This window comes from Geospiza fortis, unplaced genomic scaffold (genome assembly GCF_000277835.1).
Source record: "Geospiza fortis unplaced genomic scaffold, GeoFor_1.0 scaffold264, whole genome shotgun sequence".
Classification (NCBI taxonomy): Eukaryota; Metazoa; Chordata; class Aves; order Passeriformes; family Thraupidae; genus Geospiza; species Geospiza fortis.
This window is the reverse complement of record NW_005054332.1, coordinates 2,911,035-2,923,117: the sequence shown is the minus strand read 5'-3', so window position 1 is coordinate 2,923,117 and position 12,083 is coordinate 2,911,035. Positions and strand designations below refer to the sequence as shown.

The following is a 12,083-nucleotide window of genomic DNA, read 5'->3' as shown; positions in this document are numbered from 1 at the left end:
CCCTTCCCTTCCCTGTTCCCTTCCCTTCCCTTCCCTTCCCTGTTCCCTTCCCTTCCCTGTTCCCTTCCCTGTTCCCTCCCTTTTCTCTCCTCTCCATTCATTGCTCACTTTCCGTCATTTTTTCCCCTTTTTCTTTCCCTTATGGCATGTTTACAAGGGAGGAGACAAACACATAGGTACTTATTCATACACAGCTGCAGTCTTGTATTTTGTTTTTTTCATTTGCCAGTATTTAAATTGAGCTCACTACATTTGTCTGCTTGTAAAGACTAAAATATATGGGTTCTCTTCCATACTTGTAACATGAGGAGTTAAGTATTTTAATTTTTGTAGAAGCAGGTATATATGCTTTTGTCTCACAGCACACAATTATTTGTTTGATCAACTTCATGAGACTGATAAAAATTTAAAGAAATATTAACAATTCAGCCATCTTGTGAAAAATGTTGGTGCAACACTATCAACCCATATACAATACACAACACATAAGTGAATGATTCAATTTCCGTTTGGTCAAATTTCACTAAATCAACTCTACAGGGGTTTAGGATCTCTTTGAAGGTCACAGATCTCTTTTTATTTTCCAAAATAGGTAAAATATTAATCTCTTGTGACAACAACTCCAATAGCAAATGCCTCATTATATATGATTAAATTCTGCACAAAAATGATACTGGGATAAACCAAAAACTGTTGATGCTGAACTTTTGTGTTTCACTGTAAGGGTATGCTGAATTTTATCCTTTCACGACTTTGCATAAACATATTTACAAAGTCTGAGTCGCTGTGGTCAAATCTCAAACTAAGCTCTTAAGAAATTCTCAGTACTATATAAGAATTATCAAAATATGCATGCATACAATGCAGAATAACATAGATTAAAAATTCCAAGCAATACCAATCAATAACCAGTGCTGAAATAAAAGAGATTTTACAATTTTAAGCGTATTTAATCCTTAAAAACTCTTTTTTGAACTATAAGCTTGTAGGTGTAAATTTCAGAAAATTAAATTTAAAAGAAAGGCACAGAAAGCTTCTTACATTTTATGGACAGGACAATTTCTCAAATAAAAGGCTTTTGAGAATTATTGCCAATCCCTAACCCTTGTTTGTTTTCCTTCCTGAACAAGCCACTGAGCTCTAAATCTTTCTCTCATTCTGCTCGCCCTGAATTGCTCCTGAATAGATTTTGCTTATCCCAAGGAACCACTCAGTTATCCCCACACTCCTGAAAGTCTCATATCTAACCATCTCTTTTTCTTGATCCATTTAGGAGATCAGCTTGGCTAAGAGACAGCAGTTGTACACAACATCCCCTTCCTGCAGTCCTAAATCCTTCTGCTACCTTTCCAATATTTTGGAGGTGGGTTGTTTTTATTGTTGGGTTGTTTTTCTCTCCCACATTGTTCAGCGTATAATGAAGTCGACATGTGAGAACAGGTCAAAACTATGTCAGCTCTTCAGAGATTTGCTAACACAAGGCATTTGAGACCCTAGATCTCACAAAAGAGTAAAATCTGTAATCACAAGGAGAAAAAAAAAAAAAAAGGTAGTTGCAGGAAGAGTTTATTCACGATTCCCGAAACTGTAATTTAACTCTGAAAACTGAGGTCAGACTGAATTATCTACTGAAATTCAAGGAAAACCAAACAAGCATAAGCTAGTGGCATCTACCTTTAGCTTTCTATATGTAATTGTAGCAAGTGCTCAGAACACTACAGACAAAACTTGCTGCTATATTCTGACCAACATCCATTTAATTTTATCTTCATATGGCAACACGCGATGATGCCTTGCAAGACAACACACGCCACTACTCAACGGATTTGAGGCCAGTTTGGCTGCTTCTGGGAAATACATTCATGCTGCTAAACAGAAAACTTCTTAAACAAATCATCTGCAGTAAAATTGCTGCAATTGCTCCTGTCCACAAATATGGAAAGAATTAATGAGAGAAAGCACTGAAGAATATTTAGCAGGCTCCAGCTTTCTGTAAAATCCATAAAAATACTACTTCAATAACAAACAGGCTACATACCTTCCCACAACAGCTATTAACATAAACTGCTGGTGTGGATTTACTTATTAAGATTCGCACATTGTTTGTAACAGTACACAATTTCTTTTTATAGAACATAAGCTTTGCTTATAATCCTTCTACTGCACTTAGATGCAGTTTTTTCATTTGACCTCTGGAGCTGGCATCCTAGATTGCTTTTTGTCCTGACGGAGAGGACTCATCCCCAAAGCCTTTACAACAAAAAAAAAGAGAAAAATTGAAACCATATCTTATCTTTCCCTAAGAATGCCTAACACTTGCTTTCCTAAGAAACAGACAAGCCCTTTGGTCTATAAAATCCTCTCAGCTTTATCTTGCTCCCCTGTGCACATCCAGCTCTCCATGGTTTTGTGTTTACTAGACTTCATATGAATGTTAAATGTCTGAATGTTAAAAAATTTGAGATTTAGCTATAATAGTAAGCAGATACACAGGCAGGTCTGAAACCCAGCTGACAGGCAAGCTTCATTAACTCTTGCCACTCCCTACTGGTTTTCTCTATTCCAGTGAGTATCAGCTGCATCAGCTTCAGAATGGAGGCCTGCAAATTTAAAAAATTTTGAGAGTTACACAATTTTAAGTCTTTGTTTATAAAGGCAGGTAGAGAGAGATAATAAAAACTTTTTAGATGTTCACAAGCATGCACTCCTGGTGATCGAGCTTTTGCCTCTACATATTTCTATGTAAAATGTAACCCCAGGAGTTTGCATGGACTCAGGCACAAAGAGGATTAAAATAATTCTCTTCTTTCTTCTGCAATTCTTTTTGTTATGTTACACCTGGGAACAAAATCCTCCCAGTCAAGCTATTGGTCTTGCCTTTTTCACAGGCATATATTTCACATCTTTTGTTATTCTTTTAATTAGAACTATCTTACAGCATTCAAATAGAGGGCATTATTGCCTATGGAAAGGACCTGTCATGAAAAAATCATAACAATTCATTTGCTATTTGAAATTTTATTTATTTTTATTAAGAAGGAACACATTTCTTAATAGCAGAAAACGGTCGTCATAAAAACCACTTATGTTTGTTTAAAACCAGATAATGCCGAAAGAAAAAAAAAAGTAGAAAAGCAAAACAAGAAAGTCAGAGCAAGGACTGTTTCACAGGGCTGTTTGCAGACCCCACGGGCCCAGCTGATGACTTCCAATGGACATCCATGTCCCAGGTTTACATAAGGAGCAGTGCCTCCCCTGGGACAGCTTGTCAGCTTCCTCCATACAAATTGCCACGGCTTCCTCAGCCAGGGTGTGCTCCTGGCCCACCACACTGGGCACCCAGCCCTGCCAGCACCTCCTGTGAGCCTGGCTGGCATGATCCAGGACCCTGCCCTTCCAATGGCTACAGTGATGGATGGTCATGCTATTGTCTGCACAGTCGCCTCCCACTCCTCGCTGCTACTTGTGGTGAGGTCTCTCTGTGGGCTCTGGCAGCAGCTCTGTGTTGTCTGGAGACAGAGTTGTAGGGACAGAGAAGGCAGCTGCCACCATCAGGCATAATTTTGCACAATCACGTGTGGAGAAGAAGCTGAGCCAGACACAGAAAGGGTCAGAGGCCACAACCCCGCAGGCAGGGTGGGTGGGCTGTTGAGACAGGAGAGGCTGGAAACATATGGTGGACCAGAGGACATGCAGCTACCCAAGGCATTGCTGAAGGCAAACAAGGTTCTTCAAGAGACCTTCAGAGGCAGCTCGGCTCAGAGCTGGTGGAAATTGCTGGCTTGAAACATCTCAGGCACGTGTGTGGGGAAAGGGACAGGTCAGGTCTTGCCCTGGCAAGGCGCTGCCCTGCTCCACACACCCTGCACCCCCAGGGGCTGGATACCAGCAGTGGGGCCAAACCCTGGCATGTGGGAGGCAATGCTCCACACTCCAACCCTGGAGCCCCTAACCCAGCTCCCGAGTGGCAAAATCACCAGAAGTCCCTCCTAAGGGAAGGGCCCAGGAAAGCTCTGGCTGGGTGTGTAAACCAGAGCACAAGGCACACACAGGTCTTGACCCTACATCCTCTTGGAATTTCTCTCAGGTGAACACCACTGGAACCAGAAGTGTTATCTGTATTTGTTCTTTTCTAGATCTCTTCTCTCTTTCTTCTAATTCCTTCTTCTCAAAGTTTGAATAAATTAAAGTCAGATGGGTTGGAGTTTGCTAAGTGGAATGGGCTTAGAGTTTACTAAATTAATGCTTTGTGAAATGCTTTATGTTGATTTAATGTTGCTCTAACATTAAAAAGTTCCCAGATTTTCTGAAGTTTGACAGTAAAGTTTTTATTTGTTTGCCCTCTTGAGAATATCTTGTCAGTGTTTCTCCCTTGCATCTAACTCAAGCTGCAGAAAATAATGTTAAATCCTTTTAAAAGACGTATTGAGTGAGCTCTGGTGCCTTACACCAAACCCACCTGATGTCCTCAGAGGCTTGTCTGTCAGCTTCACTGTCAGAGCAAGGATCTGGGATTCGACACAGGGACCAGCAGGCTTGCCCAGCTCACAGATGTTTAACCCTTGTTACTCTTCCCTATGGGCCCCAATAACACTGCAAGAGTAGCCCAATGCACCAAGAGTGACTGCAGAGCTCTCGGTGTGGGAGGAAGGCATGGGGGGCCCTTCAGTCCTGCTGTTGAACAAGAAGTCTTACAAGGAGGTTATTGTGCCTCCAGGCAGGCTCTTCGTAGATATTAATGACAGAGGGATAAGAGAAAATATACTTAAATTGAAACAGGTATCTTACCACAGAAGAAACATACTTACCGTCCTAACTACAAAGGATTAATCGTCCTATTAATTTTTTAATTTCACAGAATATAAAAGCACAGTTAATTGGGAAATATTAGTCTTATGATGCTTTTATTTTGTTACCACTTTTAGAAATTTCTGTTTCAGGTAGCCTATGCATGTAGGAGTGGGGTTTGGTTTTTTTCACTCTCAATGTGCTTAAAGCACCTCAGCTTTCATTTTCTTTACACCTGTTTTCTCTCAAAAAATCTAATTTCTTTGAAGTTTCATTTTTAATGAGTCATTTCAATCACTCTCTTTTGCATGTAAAATAAGTTCAATCTTCCCAGCAAGTCCTGAAAGACAGCCACAGCAAAATAATCCATGCATTTTACTCTTTACTCCCTTAAATACAATACTCTACTTCATATTTGTAACCATTTAAAGGGGTTTTGTTTATTTTCAAATGAGTCTCATTTGCTTCCATACATTTCATTTAGTCTTTTCAGCTGAAACACCTTAAAGGCAGAGCAGAACAATGTTCTCCAACCATTATTTCTATTTACAGTTGCAAAGCTATTTCACTGCAATGTGCTTCACCTTTGGTTCCACACAACAAACCCACAATTACAGTGAATCCATGTTTTATTCTGTCACAGAAGTCTGTGCTGCATGACTAGCAGAGAGTTATAGTTATGTTTTTCTCTCAAAGATGAAATGTTCTCTAATGTGGCGTGTTAGACAACAATAAAATGTGGTTAACACCCTGAACAGTTGCCAGTGCAGCCCACAAGTAGCTTTCAAGCAAAGAAAAACAAGTTATGAATAAACGCCCTTCACTGTTGCTTTTTCAAGCTTACACATAGCCAGGGATTTCAGTAGCCTTTGAAACTCTTCTGAAAGAAAAACATGAGCTGAAAGAAAGAAAAATAGGAGGTCTGTTTTAGAGCTCCTATTACTTCACAAGATCTTCACTAATAGCCTAAATACACACACACACACACACTCAGAAACACATACGTAGAATTCAGGTGTCTTAAAGGTATGGAACATCAGACCCTAAATCCCAGGGAGCTCCTTCTATTTCCCTGAAGTTATTACACATCTCTCCTTTCCTCACACATGTGTCAATCATGTCTGTTGATCCAAGTTTTGATTCTTAACTCCTACATGTCCAACAGGCAGTCTGTAATGTTTTTGAGTGAGGTCTGTACTCACCTTTGCTCCTCACTCCATGAAAGGTACTCCATGAAGTAGGCTGCATTTTCTATTAATTTTCAGTTTTTCCCTCATTCTATTCAGGAGTTACAGTTAGAAACAACAAGAAAACTATACATATAATTTTTTTACACAGCAAATTTTTTCAGATTTTTTAAAATAAAAATGCTGACTGCAAAGAACTGAAAATATCTTCCTTGAACTCAGGAAAAAGGGGGCAGAGTCTTCTAGCAAGAATCTGTCGCAATATTTTCTGAAAAATCCCTTCGCCAGGATTTTTCTCCTGGGAAGCTGAGAAGCCTCAGAAAAGAATGAAAACAATAATTAGCTGCTGCTGTGGAATGCAACAGGTGGATCCGTGATTGGTGTCCTGTGGATGTTTGGATCCGGTGACCACTCACAGCAGAGCTGGCTCCTGCTCGGAGCCAGCTGCCTTTGTTATCATTCTTTCTTTTCTATTCTTAGCTTAGCTAGCTTCTGGAAACCTTTCCTTCCTTTTCTTTTTAGTATAGTTATAATGTAATATATATCATAAAATAATAAATCAAGCCTCCTGAACATGGAGCCAACATGCTTGTCTCCTCCCTCAATCAAGAACCCTTGTGACCACTGTCACAAGAATCCATTTGAATTATAGTAGGGACCTGGAATGCAATTAGTGCAGGAAATTGTTTTATTATGGTCAGAAACTTATTAATACTTTCTAAAGCAGGATTCCGTTTCCTGGTGAAGTGTAGATTTTAAATTCAAATCTACTGCCTATATCTATTAATTGCAGTAATAGCTTAGTGAGATTAACTGGTACTTGCTTGACTGCTGCCTGCTAGTCCCAGAGGGGATTTTTTGCCATGTGGGCTAGCTCATCAATATACAGATATATAGATAATGGAAAGATGTGTTTATGTTCATGGCAGTCAGAAGGGAATAGAAGAAATTCTCTCTGAAGGCATAAAACATACATATATATATATATATATATATATATGTATATACAAATCAGGAAAAACATCAGCAGCATGTGGTTCTGCTTCAGTTGAAGACTGTGGGTTTTTTTATTTTTTAAATGTACTAGAAGAGACGCAGAGAGGATCAACTAGTATTACTGCATAAATCAGGAGCAGCTCTTACCTCGGGGATAATTTGGCTTGCTCTCAGCAGAACTTCACAAGCCTTGCTAAAATCTTTCCCCCACTGCTCTTTCTTACAAAGCACTGGCATCTGGCACACAGCCAGCACCAAGCCCAGTGCCACTGCCTATATGTTGATAACCCCCATGGCTAGAAAGCATTAGAGCCACCACTGTGAGAAAAGCAGTTCTATCCAAAGGGAACCAAGTTTTTTGCCCTTTACTCATAAACCAATATGCTGTTTTTCAGTCTCTTACAACTAGACTTTGAACAAACAGAACTGAACTATTTTTAGCATATAATAACTGTTTTAAAGATCACAACAATATTAATGGTCAAAGCAAGAAGAGTTCATAATGTGAATTTAAGATATCCTTTATAGTATCCTTTATAACTCCCTATTCCAAAGGGAGTTATCTTCCCATTATTCAGAATAACAACAATTCATGTAAAAAGCAAGATAATCATTGTGAGAACTGCACACTTAAAGCAGAACTTTTTAAGCCTAAGATAAAAATAAATAAATAAATCACTAATCATCTCTTAACCCCAATAGGAAGTCCATAATATAAGCAAGATTATTTCCTGATTGGAAAATAAGCAAAAAAAAAAAAAAAAACCAACCCACTGTGAAATCCAGAAAAAGACAATATTTATGTCTGGCCAAATCCACTGGTAGAAGAAACAGATTTCTTAAAATTTGTTTCATGGCATTCTGTTTTTCTATTGTAGTCAAAATATCACCATTAGGAAGGTGCATGGACTACGATGTCACGCTGGTTTTTTAAGATTTTTCTGGGCCTTCTGATAGGGACATTCTTGTGGTGAACTTTTTCAGACACTTTCTGTAAATAACTGATTGTTTTGTCTTCTTTTATGGAGGAGGAGAAAGTTGATGGACTGTTGGTTTGACCAGTGTCATTGGAGAGGTGTCCCTATCACCCTCCAATCCACTGTCACTTTTGGAAAACTATAAATGTTGGAGTCAGGGAAATAAACTTCCTCTTCCTTCCTTCACCTGAAGAACAGTGGTGTGCTTGCATTCTTTCGTGTCCGATAGTGACACTACCCAACCATGGGTATTGCTTTAAAGTGACACAAACAATAATATTGCCTATTCTGTGCATTTGGTTGAGGATGCATGCATGGTATCTAGCACGAGTATAATGGAACTCTCTGTGAATAATTTGTTCTTGTTCCAGATCCAAATATTCAAATACCCAGTATTTTGATTTAGCAATTCAGCTTGAATTTGCTTAAGATTATGCAGCTATGGGAGAAGTGAAATTCAGGTGATTTATTGGCAAGTATTTTCAGGAGTGTACTTCTTCCTCTTGAAGGTTATTATATAAACTGTCATGAAGGCCTTAGATTCAAGTCATGTTTATCGTGAAAACCACCTCTATCAGTGATGTCACTGATGAAATACTGTAGCAAGATGGCAATCTAAGGTTTGTGAACTAGCTGTTCTTGTTGTTTGTAATTTATAGTAATTACTTTTACCTACTAATTGTGCACATGCCCCACTAAATTGACAACAAAGTTTCATCTGTTCTGCATTTGTAAGTAACTATTGTATTTACCACAGTTGTGATTTTGCATAAGCTCCTAACTGCCTGGTGAGTTGCAGTTAAATTGGTCAAGGGCATATTTCTGTCTTCAGGTTGCATTGTTTTGGTCACACCTTTGTATGACATTTCTCAGGCTGCTGGCACATGGGCAGGCTGATATCAGCTGCACAATCTGTCTTCATCTTGGACACACAAAGCCTGAAAACATTCTCAACTGAAGTTGTGCTTTCAGATATGAATAGTATGCACAGTATTTCCAAATCAAGCTGTCTTTTACAAATTGGGATGACACTCATGACCCTGGACAGCAAAGCTATGGTGCTCTGAAATAATACTTAATTCATCCTTCTGGTGAAGTTGTGACTATTATCTTGCATATAGTGCTGTGTTCCGTATTTCCGTATCCCCCACTTTCCTTTCCCCCAGTTAGACAGTGCAAATATGCAGCTGTCCTATGAAAGAAACACCAAAGCCTCAATTAAGAGTCTGGCAAGCATTATTTTTGCTTCCTTCATCTTAAATAATGCATTAGAAGCCTGCAGTCTTCTAATGCATTCTTATTCTAATGCACTGTTTTTTTACTTAACTTCTTCTAATTAAGACCTGCATGCACATAAAGCATCAACAAAACCCCTCAGCAAATGTTAAACACATGAATCATTCATGGTATTAACTTCTTCAATGATGTCCAATAAAGGAGTCAAAAGATAGATGCATATGACATGTTATTTTCTATTTCACTGTCTGAACCCCGGGGGTCTAGGATCTGCTAATGTGTATGAGAACTATGAAAACAAACATTGCCATGAATATTAAAGAATACAAGTAAGAAGTGAATCATTAATAACATACCACACCAATATTCCAACATATAAAAATCAGTGAATGTTTTGAAGATCACACAAAAAAAACTTTGATTGAAAACAGGATCAGAAAATTTAGTAGATACAATTTATGACACCTAACCTTGTAGACAAACCCAAACTCAAAACTTCAAAGAGATGGTTTATAAACTGTAGATATAACACACAATACTGGCTGTTCCCCCTCTCTGTTTTGTATGTGATTTAGTCCCTTGAAACATACACATGCAAAATTCTTTTTTGGTATCTTTTTGATATAGGAACTGACAGTCAAAAGGATGGGGAAGGTTTAGAATAATAGTGCTGCTTAGGTAATTTATTTCAAGATATGCATTTGAAGTAATTTATATGCTGAAAAATTCAACCTTACATTTGGTGTCCTAATGTAAGCACTGCAGAATAATTTCCCCTGTGTAGAAGAACTTACTGTGTAAAAGAAGGCCTTCACACAAATTTTCTATAGCACAGATTCTATATGAATCATGACAACAAAATTAAGTGTGCAGATGCATCACCTTCCAAAATAACTACATGTATGGAATTTGTTGGTGAAAATGAAAAATTAGTAGCTTCTTGTTGCTTCAGAGCAAATATCTGGGTTTGTATAATGCTCAACTAGTATCTTTGGTTAAATGCAGATTGGACCCTGAAGTAACTACACCATGGTTGAGATAGAGGCTTTCTAAATGAGAATTTGTGGAAAGATCTCCACTTTTTATCCTAAGATCAAGTTAAACACAAAACTGACTGCAAATCTAAATGAGGGGACATGACTGAAAGCTAGATGACTTAAAAATGCTGCCTAGATAGCAATCAGGGCTGCAAAACAAATAAATTACCCATGCACCTTTATCTGTGATGAAAAAAAAAGCAAATAGGTAAAGATGTCTGTTATCAAGATGACAGACAACATGGCAAAACCAAGATGTTTTGCTTCTGAAGAAGCCATGCAAAATACATCATATTCAACTGTGTTAAGAAGGCATATACTCTACATGAAGTTTTCCTGTGTGCTCAAAAACTAAGATGACAACATCAAATGCTGGAAACACCGATCAAATTTAGAATATATTCAAAGGCACCGCAAAGAAAATGGCGGTGGAAGATAAAAGGCAGTAGAAGATAAAACTCCCTCAGGGTTGTAAGCTAATGGACAAGCTAGGAATATATTGTGTAGTGGTTTTGGTTAAACTGGGCAGAAACACCAATTAAGTGTAGTGGTTTTGATTTACCAATCTCTGTTTCCCAGCCAACGCACCAATTACTGTGGCGGGTGCAGCACTGGCCAAATGCCAGCACACCCACTAGAATTATTTACTCATTTTCTGCTGCAAGATAAGGATTAGGGGGAGAGTAAAGCAGGCTCAAACTTTTAGAGGATATAAAGAAAACTTTATTAACAGAACTAGAAGAAAATTAATAAGAAATCAGAATAAACCTTCCAAACACTTCTCCTCCCCCACACTTTTCTTTCTTTTTCCCACTGACAAAATAAAGAGAAAAATTTGGTGTTTTCAGTCAGTTCACCACTTTTAAAATATGTTCCTATCTTATTGCAAAAGTTCCATGCCTTCTTGCTGATTTCTCATAAGCATCTCCTCACAGCACTGACCCCTTCTTCACAGCACAGCCAACAAACTCCAGCTAGCCCACTCTTTTATAGCACTCATCCTCATTGGACACAGCTGTGGTCTATTAAGGACAGGTCTGTTCCTAATCTTTGGTGATTAGTACACCTACAACTCCTCAGATGTGAGATTACCTTCTGCACTATTCTCTTACATTCTATCCCTCCACAAAAATAATCTTTCTTCAGTCCACTTAGGGAGAGGAATCTCTCCTGCCATGCCATGGAGACTTTTCCACAAGAAACTGTTCTCTTGTGGTTTTAATTTTCATTAATAGCAGTTGCCCAGAAATCTGCAACCATGAAGTCCCTCCCACAATTTTGGAGTTTTCCCTTAACTAACACCATGGCTCATTTCAGCTTATTGGAGTACAATTTTAAGGATGAGCTGTTTTAGTATAGAAACAAAAACTTCTTTTATCTCTGGGAACAGAGGTTTTCTTGTTTCATTCCTGAAGCAAGGTTTCTCATTTCTCTCATATCTCTCTGTTCAAGCTTCTCACTGGATCACAGCTACTTCAACATCTGCTTGCTTCAACAGGGGTGCCTCTGCTCATAGCTGTGGTTAGAATGCTACATGCCCCCAGTGCATTCCATGAATTACAGGGAAAAAACCGAAGTCTGATATATCAATTATACCTTCACCATAGCTTTACAAGAGAATTTCAGCCCAAGACTAAGATATCGCCTCATTCTCCTTCCATCTGGGATTTGACTCCTTCTTCACTGACCTTGGTGTCTCCATGGTTTTTTTCTTTACATGTCTTCATCCTTCCCTTTTTCTCTCACTTGAGAGAGGACCGATGTCTGCAAGTTTCATTTGTGCACAGAGAGAGTCAATATCTTGCCTGGGCCTGTGGATGGTTATGTGATCTCTGCTGGGCAGCGGCAGCCACCGCCCCTGC

General features: G+C 38.7%; 1 protein-coding gene across 1 annotated transcript in view; it reads right to left on the bottom strand.

Moving 5' to 3' along the window:
- EYS (eyes shut homolog) overlaps positions 1-12,083 on the bottom strand; it is a 702,047-nt gene that overhangs the window by 258,837 nt on the left and 431,127 nt on the right.